This window comes from Mustelus asterias, chromosome 10, assembly GCF_964213995.1.
Source record: "Mustelus asterias chromosome 10, sMusAst1.hap1.1, whole genome shotgun sequence".
Taxonomy (NCBI): Eukaryota; Metazoa; Chordata; class Chondrichthyes; order Carcharhiniformes; family Triakidae; genus Mustelus; species Mustelus asterias.
The window spans coordinates 111,518,249-111,533,793 of NC_135810.1; the positions used below are offsets into that span (position 1 = coordinate 111,518,249).

Genomic DNA, 15,545 nt, shown 5'->3' on the forward strand with positions numbered 1-15,545 from the left:
ACCCTTTGGGAGAAGTAGTTTCTCCTCAACTCTGTTTTAAATTTGCTACCCCTTATCCTAAGACTACGACCTCTCACCCTAGAATGCCCCACAAGTGGAAGCATCCGCTCCACGTCTACTTTATTCATACCTTTTATCATCTTGAATACCTCAATTTGATCTCCCCTCATTCTTCTAAATTCCAGAGAGTGTCGGCCTAAACTGTTCAATTTCTCTTCATACGACAAACCCCTCACCTCTGGAATCAGTCTAGTGAACCTCCTCTGAACTGCCTCCAAGGCCACTACATCTTTCCTCAAATAAAGGGACCAAAACTGTGCACAATACTCCAGGTGCGGTCTCACCAATGCCTTGTATAGTTGCAACAATACTTCCTTATCTTTATATTTTATTCCTTTAGCTAGAAAATCTACATTCCATTGTACATAAAATTGCTGTGTTAATTGGCTGCTGCGTTTCCCACATTACAACAGTGACTAACCCTTCAAAAGTAATTTGGTTGATTGGCCATGGTAAATTGCCCTTTGTGTCAGGGGGATTAGCAGGGTAAATATGTGAGATTACAGGAATAGGGCCTGGGTGGGATTGTGGTCGGTGCAGACTCAATGGGCCAAACGGCCTCCTTCTGCACTGTAGGGATTCTATGATTCTATGAATTTGTTGTTCGCAAAGTGCTTTTGTGTGACCTAAGATCGTGAAAGGTGCTATACAAATGGAGGTCCTTTTTTCTCTCTTTCAAGAGGTCGTTTAAAGCATGAGTGTCACAGTCTGAGGGTAAGGAGCCAATCATTTCGGACTGAGATGAGGAGAAATTACAAAGGGTCGTGAATCTTTGGCAGGTTGTGGACGCTCCATCGTCAAATATATTTAAGGCTGGGATGGATGGAATTTTGGTCTCACGGAAAATTAAGGGATATGGGGAATGGGCAGGTGGGAAAATGGAGTTGAAGCCCAAGATTAGCCATGATGGTATTGAATGGCGGAGCAGGCTTGATAGGCCAAATGGTCTACTCGTGCTTCTATTTCCTGTGTTCTTTTGAGTGGAAATAGTTTGCTTAAATAGTCTGTCCCACCAGAATGCCCCCAGAAGACTAGATGAAGTTTTTTTTATTATTCATCCATGGAACATGGGCGTCGCTGTCTGGGCCAACATTTATTGCCCATCCCTAATTACCCTTGAACGAGCTGCTTGCCATTTCAGAGGGCAGTTGAGAGTCAACCACATTGTTGTGGGTCTGGAGTCACATGTAGGCCATTAGTGAACCAGATGGGTTTTTCTGACAATTGTTTCATGGTCATCAGTAGATTTTTAATTCCAGATTTTTAAAATTGAATTTAAATTCCACCATCTGCCATGATGGGAGTCGAACCCAGGTTCCCAGAACATTAACTGAGTTTGTGGATTAATAGTCTAGCAACAGTACCACTAGGCTGTCGCCCCCCCTACCCAATGAAGTAATAAAGTAATGAAGTATTCTTGACTGCACGAGTTAGAATTCTATCTAGTTTCCTGTACCAGCCACTCTCTGGTACTAATGACAGATTATTTAGTTAATACTGAACTAGAATCATACCAATTGCAGGAATTGCTGGATGAGCGAAGCCCAAATTTAACATCACCTACTATCACCCGCGTAGGCACATAATACAATAGTAATGGAATCACTGGAGGCACATGATACAATGTAATGGAGTACCAGAAGAATGTGGAGGCTTTGGAGAGGGTACAGAAAAGATTTACCAGGATGTTGCCTGGTATGGAGGGCATTAGCTATGAGGAGAGGTTGGAGAAACTGGATTTGTTCTCACTGGAATGATGTAGGTTGAGGGGGTGACCTGATAGAAATCCACAAGATTATGAGAGGCATAGACAGAGTGGATAGCCATAAACTTTTTCCCAGGGTGGAAGAGTCAATTACTAGGGGGCACAGGTTTAAGGTGCGAGGGGCAAGGTTTAAAGGAGATGTACGAGGCAAGTTTTTTTTACTGAGGGTGGCGGGTGCCTGGAACTCGCTGCCGGGGGAGGTAGTTGAAGCAGATACGATAGTGACTTTTAAGGGGCATCTTGACAAATAGATGAATAGGATGGGAATAGAGGGATATGGTCCCCGGAATGGTAGGGAGTTTTAGTTAAGTCGGGCAGCATGATCGGTGCAGGCTTGGAGGGCCGAAGGGCCTGGTCTTGTGCTGTCATTTTCGTTGTTCTTTGATTTGTTGATCAATCTCCGCGATAGTCTCCGTTGATCAGTCTACAACAGACTCGGGAAGTGCATTGGGAAAAGTCCATGCAGTGGAGAATTTTGGGAAGGGCAAGTTCACTGCATGCTCTGCAGTCACTGTTGTGCTTTTGGCACAAATCCCACTGGGGCCGAACTTTCGAAATGAACAATATTGGGAGATTTGTTTGTGATGAGGAATCTCAGTGCCAGGGAACAGATCCTATTTGTGCCATGTTTTTCCGCATTACAATTCCTAACTCTAACTCGGGGTAAGTGTGGAGCCAGTAGTATGAACATCGCTCCAACACACAGCCCCAAATATTTCAACTGCCACACTTAGTTGACAAACATCAGGTTTGATTCCTCGTCGGGATAACACAAGGACTGAGGCAATGGGGACTGCGTGCAATTCCACCATGGGGGAGAAAGCTTCTGACTATCCACTCTTGTCCATGCCCCTCATAATCTTGTAGATTTCTATCAGATTGCCCCCTCGACCTCCATCGTTCCAGTGAGAACAAACCAAGTTTCTCCAACCTCTCCTCATAGCTAATGCCCTCCATACCAGGGAACATCCTATTTTTTAAAAAAAGGGCGGCATGGACAAGTTGGGCCGAAGGGCCTGTTTCCATGTTGTAAACCTCTATGACTCTATGAGGCTGTCACTGGGATAGCTGAAGACTCTGCCACTAATGGAGGAGCCAAAAGGTAGGGAAGGGATCTCAGGAGGATGGTGTTGGAAGGCTTCATGAGATACAGAGCTGGGAGTGAGTAGTAGATAGCTGCTGGTACAATAGGGAGGACAAAAAAAATTCAATTCTCAATGCACTGAGTATTGGGAGCCTTGGAATCCCACACACTTACAATGGGCAAGACAGGCTCAGTGGGTTTGAATGTTAGCAGCAGAGTTCTGGACAAGTTAAACGTTTTGAAGGGATGGAGCTTAGAAGGTTGATGGGAAAAATGTTGTAGAAATTGAACCAGGATGGGGAGGGGGTGTCAGAAAAATCTGGAAGAGTGTTTCAGCAGTGGGACAATATTTGTCTCAGGATTGTTAATAAATAGAATAAGGACTTGCGATTTAATCCAATTTTTCTTTGATGGAACTTTGCATTGTCATTTACGTTCTACTCCATTCATGTTGGACCTCACTATGGGCCATTTCGTAACAAATGAAACAACAGCTTGTGCATGGGGACCTGGTTGAAGTGTATAAGATTGAGGGGTATGGACAGGGTGAATCAGGAGCAGCTGGGTTGAGGGGTCAATCACGAGGGGGCATTGAATCTCTTGCTTCTTACCCTAAAACAGAGGGGATTTGAGGAAAGAAAAATTCACTCGGAGGGTGGTGGGAATCTGGAATGGGAAGATAGTGGATGCTGGAAAGCTTACAACCTTTAAAAAATATTTGGATGAGCATTTAAAATGTAACATTCAAAGATATAGGACAAGTGCAGGAAAATTGGATTAGCGCCTCTTTAGTGATAGTATTGTTGGTGCAGACTCGACAGGGCTTTTCTGCACTGTATGGGCACAATCCTCTGGCCACGCTGGTCAAAAAGCCAGAAATTCCCACCTGTCAATGGGGTTTCACCCTGTCTGCAACCCGCCCGCTAAAATTCCAGTGGTGGGCAGGATGGGAGGATTCTGGCCAATGACTCTATGTAAATATAAAAAAGCCTTCAGTGTAGTAGAATATCCCAAGGCGCTTCACAGGAACAATTGTCAAATGATATTTTTGATGCCGCATAAGGAATTATTAGTGTCAATGACAAAAAACTTGGTCAAAGAAGTGGGTTTTAAGAAGTGTCTTAAAGGGGGAAGGAGGGGTGGAGAGGCAGAGAGCATTCGGCAGCGAATTCCAGAGCTTGGGGCCTGGCCACGGTGACTCAAGTCAAGGGATAAGAAATCGTCATTAGCATGGAATCATAGCCGCCAATTGTGGAGGGGTTAAAATTGGGATGCCTCAAAGGCCTGGATGGCAGGAGCACAGATATCTCACCGGGTTGAAGGAAATTACAGAGCTGAGAAGAATGCTTAGCTCCCACGTTATTCTGCAATCTACCGAACAGAATTCTCCACTGACTGGAGTTTCTATCGGGTGTGTTTTATGACTGAGATGTGTCTCATTCCTCAGGTCCTGAATCTGACACTCGTTCCTCATCAGTCCCACTCTCTCACAACTACCAAAAATGGTCAAGCACTCTGCTAGTTACCTGCGTCCTGCCCTTGCTTGCTTTGGAGCCTCCCACGGTTCCAAGCCACCATATCACCATCGTGGCACTGCTCACCAGATATGTTGCCCCCGTGTCACGTGCAAGACCTCAATGCCCACATCACCACAAGATCACCCAGGAGTTTTCTGATTGGTTGAAAATGGGGAACTGTTAGATAACTGGCATTATTATTAACTGGAACCACCATGCATGTGGATAATAGAGATGTTATTGTATTGACAGGCAATGGGAGACTTTCTGTGCTGATCCTTCTCCTCAGAAGAATTTGAAGAACCTTTTTACGCTCTTTAAAGAGGATTTTCACCATACACGTTTGGAGAATTCAAATTAAAAATCCAATATAAGCCAATTGACGATGTTGCAGTATCCAGGAAGAAAATACAAGAGGTTTACCGCGCAGACAACCATCTCGACAGTGAAAGAAATACATTGCCCTGACTTGACCTTAGTTCTTTGAAGAACTTGTTTCTCCCTTACAGAAACATTTGAAAATGCCTCAATGTACAATGCTCAGTGGCATCCGTGGAGGGCGAAACAGTTAACATTTCAGGTCGACAACCTTTTATCAGAACAGAACATCTCCAGTATTCTGTTTCTGTGTAAGTGTAACGTGTAGTTCACTATTACACAGAGCAGGACAGTATTAGGTTTGGCTCCTGGATTTTGCAAGTTACTTGTGTAAGCTACAGCTGACCGTGAATGCTAAGCAGACTATCACTGTCCACTTTCACACCTGAAGGATGGTGACTTGGGTCAAGGAATGGACATGAGCATGGAATCGTCTTTCATCACTTTAAGGGAGGAAGGAAAACGGAGATGAAACATGTCCTGTAGTTCATTGACATGTCAAAGCCTAGTTAAGTATTTGTATTAAGTATTTACAAATCATGTACTGAATGTCATACAGGAAAATGTCATTAAACACAATTTAGATGTTACGCTAATGTTAAAATTATAACAATTTGCTTTCTGTAAACCAAATGGGTACAACATAAAAACTGAAAATGCTGGATAAACTAAGCGGGTCTGTGGAGCCGGAAAACAGAGTTAACGGGCGTGATTTTGTTGGGTCCATTAGCCGTGGGCACAAATTCTGTCATGGCCGCAAAATCTTGTGGGAGGCCAAAAATAGGATTTATCTGGCGAGATTTCCAATCGCGACCTTTTCTAAATGGGGAAATGCTTAGGAAATAGGAAACACAAGGGGACTTGGGAGTCATTGTTCAAGATTCTCTGAAGGTTAACGTGCAGGTTCAGTCGGCAGTTAGAAAGGCAAATGCAATGTTAGCATTCATGTCGAGAGGGCTGGAATACAAGAGCAGGGATGTACTTCTGAGGCTGTATAAGGCTCTGGTCAGACCCCATTTGGAATATTGTGAGCAGTTTTGGGCCCCGTATTTAAGGAAGGATGTGCTGGCCTTGGAAAGGGTCCAGAGGAGGTTCACAAGAATGATCCCTGGAATGAAGAGCTTGTCGTATGAGGAACGGTTGAGGACTCTGGGTCTGTACTCATTGGAGTTTAGAAGGATGAGGGGGGATCTTATTGAAACTTACAGGATATTGCGAGGCCTGGATAGAGTGGATGTGGAGAGGATGTTTCCACTAGTAGGAAAAACTAGAACCAGAGGGCACAACCTCAGGCTAAAGGGAAGAGCCTTTAAAACAGAGATAGGGAGGAATTTTATCAGCGAGAGAGTGGTGAATCTGTGGAACTCTTTGCTGCAGCAGGCTGTGGAGGCCAAGTCATTGAATGTCTTCAAGACAGAGATAGATAGGTTCTTGATTGATAAGGGGATCAGGGGTTATGGGGATGAGAAAAACATCAGCATGATTGAATGGTGGAGCAGACTCGATGGGCCGAGTTGTCTAATTCTGCTCCCATGTCTTATGGTCTTCCCGGGCACTCCCCGATCAGGTTCATGCCAGCGAGGGCGAGAATCTGATTTGAATGCTTTTCAATATCACGAGCAATGAATCTTCAGACCTCGTCGCACTGATTTTCACACCAGAAATGGCACTTGTGCCGAAATATTGCTGGCGTTTACACCAGCTGGATCTTATGGTCCCACCGATGGTGCACCCCACCAGGGATTTCCTGGCATTGAGGGGTGTGTTCAATGGGAAACCCCGCTGACAATGGCAGGAACATAAGATCCCGCCGTCAGTGAGCGACACACTGCCTCCCGCCGCCGTGAAACACGTCACAGAGGGCGAGGAATATTCCATCCATTGTTATTTTTGGGATGATTTCACCCAACATTTCGAGAACCCTCAGATCCTGCCAGACCTGCTGAATTTCTCCAGCATTATCTGTTTTTATTTCATGTTTCCAGCATCCTCAGTATTTTGCTTTTATACAACGTAAGGCTTGATGGTCAAGTATGTGTCAAACAACTCCTGAAATTTTAAACCATAGCTGTAAAATATGAAGCCCTCACCATCAGTGGGTGTTTCGAGCCTGGGATTTGCTTAAAGCCCCTTCCCCTAATTCTGCTGAGCTTGTCAGAATAAGGAGTTAGGGAAGCTAGTTGGAGCTGAGAGAGATGATGAGGAGACATTTCTTCACCCAAAGAGTGGTGAGCCTGTGGAATTCATTACCACAGGAAGTAGTTGATGCCAAAACATTGAATGTATTCAAGAGACAGCTAGGTATAGCACTTGGGGCAAATGGGATCAAAGGTTATGGGGAGAAAGCGGGATTAGGCTATTGAGTTGGATGATCAGCGATGATCGTGATGAATGGCAGAACAGGCTCAAAAGGCCAAATGCTGGCCCTTCCTCCTGCTCCTATCTTCTATGTGTCTATGTAAAAGGGTCACAACAAATGAGGATAAGATGATGATTGCCAGGAAGAAAATAAAGACCAAGAATAAAAGAGAAACAGATGAAAGAAAAGCATGAAAGAAAATGCAACCCTGGAATGAATCTGTTACAAATGGTTAAATTCGGCCTAAGACAGCATCTGCCAGGGCAATTAATGTTTTTTAAAATCATCGTTCCAGGTCTTTTTAACAGTATTTCAAAATTCCTGCTATAACATGCTCCTCACTAATTTGGTGATTGGAGCTCAAGCTGAGAGGGCTAAATAGTCAAGCAACCGCCTGCTATATTAATGATTTCATATCTTCCAGCCGAAATCCCTGGCTCTTGTGTTACCATTCCCAGGTATTGTCTGTTCCACTAGCAGGATAGACCCAGGAGAAGTAGGGACATGATCAGTCTTTTTTTTATTCATTCATGGGACATGGGCGTCGCTGGTTGACCAGCATTTATTACCCATCCCTAGTTGCTCGAGGGCAGCTGAGAGTCAACTACAGTGCTGTGGCTCTGAAGTCACATGTAGGCCAGACCAGACCAGATAAGGAGGGCAGATTTCCTTCCTTAAAGGACATTAGTAAACCAGATGGGTTTTTCTGACAATCGACAATGGTTTTTTCATGGTCATCGGTGGATTCTCAATTCCAGGTTTTTTAAAAATTGAATTCAAATTCCACCATCTGCCATGGTGGGATTCAAACCCAGGTCCCCAGAACTTTAGCTGAGTTTCTGGATTAATAGTTTAGCGATAATACCACTAGGCCACCATCTCCCACGAGATTGGCTCTGGGAGTCCTCAATATTGACCAGCAACTCCAGAAAGTCTTTGGTCAAAAGATACTGGAAATCTGCTGACCACCACGCATTTCTGCTCAACTCATCAATCATTCATTTTCCACGTTGAACATCACACAGAGGGAACAGTAAGAAGTCTCACAACACCCGGTTAAAGTCCATTAGGGTTATTTGGAATCACGAGCTTTCTGACGAAGGAACAGTGCTCTGAAAGCTCATGATTCAATATAAACCTTTTGGACTTTAATCTGGCGTTGTGAGACTTCTTACTGTGCCCACCCCAGTCCAACACCGGCATCTCCCCATCATAACACAGAGGAGCTTTGGAGCAAAGTACACAGGTCACAAAACATCAATCTTAGCTTTCAACTCTTGTCTCTCTTCATGGTGGAAAGAAGATCAAAAATCAAGTTAGGAATTAATTCCTTTGCTAACTGTAGGCTTTTGTGTGTGCAAAAAAATGGCTGGTTAGCATGAGCAGCCGCCATCCACCAAAATGCTTCAGCATTGAACTGGGCTAAGGAGAGTAATTAAATGCTCGGGCTGGGCAGGCAATGGAAACAATAACAAATTAAAACATTTTAAACTCAACTTTTTTTCAGACGTTTCTGAAATATGTCACATTTCACGATATACCTGAACCCTCCATAAACACGTTTAGCACAGACATTAAAATTATCAGTCGTAGCCAGACTTTTTGAGTAATGTAGCTTTTAAAATAAAAATCACATTGGACTCCGGAATATAGAATTGCATTTTCTTTTGGATTAAGGACGTTGTGGCCACGTGTGGTTCGAACACCTCTCCAAGGTGTTACGTGTGACATGGGCCTGAGGCTATAGTCCCCCATAAATTATAATAACATAGCCATGCCACTGCCTCAAGCAGTGCATTAAATATCTCCCCTGCCTCCTCATTAAGAGCACAATTTCAGGCCTCAATGTTGGAAATTGTGTGGTGGTTGGGGAGGTGGGAAGTGGGCACAGAATTTGACACATTATTTACATACAACACCGATCTGTAGGGATTGGCATAGGCAAGAGTGTCGGTCCTGATATAACAGTAAGCTGGACTTTGCCTGGATCTGTGGATTTAAAGAAACAGAAATGGTCATCTGTGTGATCGGAGCCAAAATAAAGTCTTCCTTAAACTGCTTCAATGGACTTGAAGGATTAATGGATTCAACATAGGCTTAAACTGAGAGAGAAGAGGGTTTAGATTTAATTACTTTACAATAAGGGGGTGGTGACTATTTGAAAGAGAGTGTCCAGTGAGCCAGTGTCAGCAAACTGAAGAGAGACCTGGATTGATAGATAATGTGATTGAGGTGTACAAAGGCCTGGAGCCTTGGTATCCAATTTCATGGAGAACCTTGAGCGTACGTGGATCAACCATAATGGTCTTCCAAGGCTTGTGCACACCCAACCTTCAGCGACCTCACCATTTTCCTTTTTATCAGTGCGCCTGACCCCCACCTCTGCCGCAGTTTAGCATCACAACCATTAACAGCGAGAACACAGTTTAAAAATAAGGCCTCTCCCAATTAAGACGGAGATCTTTGGAAGTCTCTTTCTGGAAGAGTGGTGAAGGCAGAGCCATTGAATATTTTCACAGGGGATTTTCACAGTAATTTCACTGCAGTGTGAATGCAAGCCTACTTATGACTAATAAATAAACTTTAACTTTATTTTTAAGGTTAAAAGTAGATAGATCTTTGACTGACAGGGGAGTCAAATGTCATTGAGGGTAGGCGGAATGTGGAGTTGACCCCACAATCAGATCGGGCATGAACTTACTAAATGGCGGAGCAGGCTTGAAGGGCCAAATGGCCTACTCCTGCTCCTAATTCTACATTCATATTCTGACTTCATTAAATTTTGTTTTAATGGCAAAGAAATTCTAATTTACTCCTCTGTGCGTAGACTAAAACAAAAGTGAGATCAGTTGGCCAGTCGATTAAACAGGCATTTTGGGGAGCTAAATAGGACATGTCCAACAAAACCAAAGATGCATCTCGGTATTTGGAACCAAGAAAATGTGTGTCAATTGTTTGGTGAATTGCACCAAATTTTGAGGTTTAAGAAGCATCGCAGGGAAGTTCTGACACAATGGCATCTCCAATGGATTGAGCAATTTATTTATAGCGTGCCAGTAATGAGAAAACCTTTGTATCCTATTTCAAATGTAAGAATGTGCAGCATTCACGGTTTTACGTTGAAAAAAACACTGAACTGTTAAGATGGTAGCAGCCAGTGCTTTTATTTTTTTGGACACTCGGACTGATAGTCAAGTCCTGTTCACAGGCCAGTGCTGTACACAGCTAGATGAATAACAGTTTCACAAAGTTATCAGAAAGGTGCACTGACTAGATTGCTAATAGTTTTTAAAAAAAATCAATATAAAACTATATGATCCTTCATTAAGTGCAAAGTGTGAAATGCAATGTATCGTTGTGCGTTCGGTAAAACTATTTAGTTGATTTGTTCCTCTGCAAAGATCTAATTAAGTTTAGTGTTTTTTGCGAAACAATTTCAGCTTTGCAGAATAAATCTGAAGTCGGAGCCTGATTCAGCTGGAGGGCAAAATGGGGACTCTATGGATACATTACTCCGCCCCCCTCCCCCCTGGTTTAATGCGGGATGCAGTGTAAATCCAGCGCAGTGTCAACCTTGTTTGAGAAGTGCTCGGGGCAGAGGAGGTGGGGGAGCAGTGGTGGTTGGGAGTTGGGGGGGGGGGGGGGGGGGGGTGCTTATTTCACTCCCGAGTACTTTGCAGGTCTGCCTGACTGTAAAAGTTTGGACACAACATCCTGCTTGGGTATGTTAACCAATATGTAAAAAAATCCAGCCCAACAGAACCAAAGAACAGTGGCACAGTGGTTAGCACTGCTGCCTCACAAACCTAGGGACATGGGTTCAATTCCCAGCTTGGGTCACTGCCTGTGTGGAGTTTGCACGTTCTCCCCGTGTCTGCATGGGTTTCCTCCTAGTGCTCCATTTTCTCCCACAGTCCAAAGATGCGTGGGTTAGGTTGACTGGCCACGCTCAATTGCTGCTTAGTGTCCCGGGATATGTAGATTAGCGGGTAAATATGTGGGGTCATGGGAATAGGGCCTGGGGTGGGATTGTTGTCGGTGCAGACTAGATGGGCCGAAAGGCCTCCTCCTGCACTGTCGGGTTTCTATAAGTCTTGAACTGTAGAAAAGGCCTGGTATCTGAATTGCAAAGACTAATTGCTTACACTGCAGCTACTGGGCATCTATGCACCTAATCACAATTTTCCTGTCGGAATATTGACTTGTCATAGTTGGTTAGGTCTGCCTGTCCGTTTTGTTCTGCATCAAACTTTCCTGGCTTGTATTTCTTGCTTAAATCAGTGATTTAAAAATATTTTAATTAAATCTTCACACTTCAAAGTACCATTGCTTTTCAAACAAACACTTGCTTATAGTTGGAAAGCAATATCTGCTGAGGTGGCACAGGGTTGGCAGGCATAGGATTATACCACGTTTTGAGAAGCAAGAAGGATCACATCAAAGAGCTCCATTCCAATAAAGCACCACTTAAAATATGGGACCATAGCTGTTTCACTGCAGCCAATATGAAGGTAAAGCATTCTCTTCTGGAAGTTGTTACTTTGAAAAATTAGAATTTGGACTTCAGTTTTAAGCTTTACTTATCAGTGTCACAAGTTGGCTTACATTAACACTGCAATGAAGTTACTGTGAAAATCCCCGAGTCGCCAGTGACTGAATTGGGCCCATATGGTGACACCATTTTCTCACTCAGTGGGATTTCCCTTGGGTGCTTCCACTCCTATGTGATTACAGCACATTTAACAATACTGTTTCTCTTCACTTTTTCACTATTATCTCAAGGATCTATCCTTGACTTTTTCTATATACTGGCCTCAGCATGTTTATCAGTGGACATTGAATCAACTTTCACAGGAATGTTTCAGCTCTTTCACCACATCTCTCTATAAGCCCCAAACCTCCTCACGGTCTACACCTTGTGGGTGAATCATGACTCCTCATTACCCTCCTCCACTCTCTGAGCCAAGTCATAAACCACATAAAGCCCTGTGCAATCTTAAACTGTGCTTTAAACCTCATTCGCTCCAGACCATGTGTTTCTATTTCTACATCTTACAATGATTAACGCTGGACTTACCTCAGCTCCTCTGCTGCTCATCATTGCGCGTCTATGCATTGTTGGAAAAACTGGAATACAATTTCCCTTTGCAATCTTATCATTCATGTTGAGAGGGCTAGAATACAAAAGCAGGGATGTACTTCTGAGGCTGTATAAGGCTCTGGTCAGACCCCATTTGGAGTAGTGTGAGCAATTTTGGGCCCTATATCTAAGGAAGGATGTGCTGGCCTTGGAAAGGGTCCAGAGGAGGTTCACAAGAATGATCCTTAGAATGAAGAACTTGTGTCTGAGGTACAGTTGAGGACTCTGGGTCTGTACTCATTGGAGTTTAGAAGGATGAGGGGGGATCTTATTGAAACTTCCAGGATACTGCGAGGCCTGGATAGAGTGGACATGGAGGGGATGTTTCCACTAGTAGGAAAAACTAGAACTTTAGGCTAGAGGAACAGTTCAAAATTCATGCTGTGTGATTGCTTCAGTTTGTATATGACCGATAGCTCTTTTTCAGTAGTCAGGATACAAGTAGCTATTCTGTTGAAATGCTGAAAGAGAACAATAATTCTAATTTCCAAATGATTAATAAAGCTCAAATAGCAGTAGAAAAATCCAGGAAATAAGTTAATTTTTAAATCAAGTATTAACTTAATCCTTATAGTGATATTAATTTGCTCATTCAAGTTGTGTTGACTGTAGGATGTCCACTGTAAATATACAATTCCATTAAGACTGCTACGGTTATTTGTTCGCCTTCTGTAAAATAAATTTGCTTGATATTTTCAATTTGTGTGTATCTTTGTTCTCGTATTTGTATACTTCTGTGACTTCACCCTGCCCTACTCTATGCATTCTCCTTCATGGCTCTTGCACACTGTGCTTTCCCCAATCTGGCCTTGTGCATCCTCCCACCTTCAGTGGCGTCATCAGCACTTCGGTCTGATGTCTGGAACGAAGCCGTCGAGGTGGCAGAACATCGGACTCGTAAATGTTGACGTGCAAATCTTGACGTGCAAATCTTGACTGAAAATCGTTATACACAGAGTAAGGTTAGATTGCACAGAAAAAGCATGAGCTCATATCAAAGTTATTAGTGAGTCTCCCATGTGGGTGCATGGGAGGCGAAGTGGGGGGGGGGGGGGGTTCATGAGCTGCATTGTGTTAAAATATTTCATCTTGGCTTTTCCAAGGAACGCAACAACAAATCAATGGATAACAGAAGCTGCCTGTAAAATGGCATAGAATTTGAATTAATAATTTTAAAAATTAGATTAAAATGCTTTTTTTTAAAAAAAGAAAAATCATGCAATCGCACAAGAAAATTTGAACAAACATTTCCTGATGTATAAGTAATAAAATGATGCTGATGAACATTGCACAACCGCAGTTAATACATTAATGAAATACTGGGCACCAGCAGATTAATACAATGAGTACTGGGGAAATTAACTGGCAGCAAGCACTAGTAAAATTAAATGGAGAAGTGGGCAGTAGTAAATTAACACACTCATAGACCAGAAGGCACAATGACAAGATAATAATGTACTATTCTAACACGCTGCATCCTGGTATCCCATATGATTATTTTAACTAATAGGAAATAATGTTATATTCCACCACTTTCTGGATTTGCATTAATAACACGGATTCCTTGATGACACCAAATTCAGCCATTCTGAGGGGAAAGTTAAGTTTAAATACTTTATTTCAAAAAAATGCAAAGAACATGATCTCAACACTGAAAAGTATGATTTAGCACCACAACACAAATATACACTGCAAGACTCTACAAATCAAGAAATTATACACAAACTTATCAAATATGTACAACATATCCGAACATATAAACAATTTGCTACAGCCAGAATTTCATTTATCAAATACTTTGTATGTAAAAATCTTACCCTTTAAAAATAAGGCACATTTAATTGTTAAGGTCAGTGCAGAGTCATCACTGGGCAACTGAGGATGGAAATATTCAAACTGTGTTTGTACATCAATGGAGTGAATTATTTTTGTACTAGTGGAATGTAGTGATAAGTGATCCAAACATGAATATGGTGAGTTAGATGCTGGGAAGTGCCTGTAAATATGGCGAGTTAGACACTGGGAAGTGCCTGTAAATATGGCGAGTTAGACACTGGGAAGTGCCTGTAAATACGGTGAGTTAGACACTGGGAAGTACCTGTAAATACTATGTTGCAAGCTTTCTGAAGTGGTCCAGATTTCTGCTTGTTCACAATGAAGAAAGTTTTCAGCTGCATCACTACAGTGTGCAAGTGTAACCCCGGGAGTCAAACAGCAGGCAAAATCTGTGCTCTTATTATCTCTAACTTTCACACATCTGTCCACCATGTCTTGCAGGCAACAGTTACAGGAAGCATTTCGGTCTTTAACACAAAATGGTAATACTGCAGATACATCGTTTGCCAACAATAACGTTAAACAAAGAATTGTCTTGCTATCATTACCTCTTGAATATCTTGTCAGAGGGCCTAAGTATCAATAAGCGGCTAGTGTGTAGAACACTATTAAAAAAACCACACTTGGTTTTAAATCTTTGGAAATCTGCCCAGATGTTGTGTTTTCTCCAGAAGTACTCTACGGCCAACCACACAGTGAGTATACATACTCTGCACTTTGGTGGAAAAGGCAAGCAAAGAGCTCTTTCCCCCATCATCTTTCAAATTCTAAGGTAAGTGCCATTATAAATTTCTATGCTCAACAGTCTTCAAACTTACAATTGGAAGAGATGAAGAGAGTTTGATTCTCCAACTCCAAAAAAAAATTTAGTTGAAGTTTCAGTGTTGATTTTTAAAAAAAAAACTTTTAACTGAGCGAAGACAACCGGGGAGAGGCGGCAGGGGGTTATCTCAATTCTGATTTCTTTTTTCCAAGTTTGTTGCTTGTTTTTGAAAGTTCTCTAAAGCAGACCAGCTGCAGAGTGATGAGTACATGTGGCAACTGTGAACTTAAACTGACAAAACATCATCATATTGATCAATATAGAAAAAAAAGACTCCACACACATCAATGAGTATTTCTGAGTCTTCTTGCCCATTCAGCTTCCCAACGCATTTCTTAGTTGATGATATTCACGGTCAACCGCGTTTCAAGACGATCTAAATTAAAATAAGAAATAAAGCAGCAAAATTCGGCTTTTATTGCATTTGAGCCACAAACATGCAAACTGCAACATTAGGTATTTGCTAGCTAGTTTCTCACACCAAAAATAATTCTTGACACCACCGTCATACTTACGAATATGTTCGGATAAAATGCCCCACCCTGAACTTTATAATCCTGCTCATTACTTCAACAAAAGAGAT

At 42.5% G+C, this 15,545-nt stretch overlaps 2 protein-coding genes across 8 annotated transcripts in view; one reads left to right on the forward strand and one right to left on the reverse strand.

Annotated features, from left to right (window-relative positions):
• The window catches only part of LOC144499868 (cohesin subunit SA-2), a 121,871-nt gene extending 116,377 nt beyond the window's left edge, over positions 1 to 5,494 (forward strand). For both annotated transcript variants that reach the window (XM_078222465.1, XM_078222466.1), the window contains one exon: positions 4,679 to 5,494. The gene's annotated coding sequence lies outside the window, so the exon portion shown is untranslated. The remainder of the gene's footprint in view (positions 1 to 4,678) is intronic.
• Positions 5,495 to 13,883: 8,389 nt separating this feature from the next.
• The window catches only part of ppp2r3b (protein phosphatase 2, regulatory subunit B'', beta), a 134,550-nt gene continuing 132,888 nt past the window's right edge, over positions 13,884 to 15,545 (reverse strand). For 5 of the 6 annotated variants that reach the window (XM_078222471.1, XM_078222472.1, XM_078222475.1 and 2 more), the window contains one exon: positions 13,891 to 15,338. The gene's annotated coding sequence lies outside the window, so the exon portion shown is untranslated. Of the gene's footprint in view, positions 15,339 to 15,545 lie in introns of all 6 variants that reach the window. The other variant, XM_078222470.1, reaches the window with a different exon arrangement.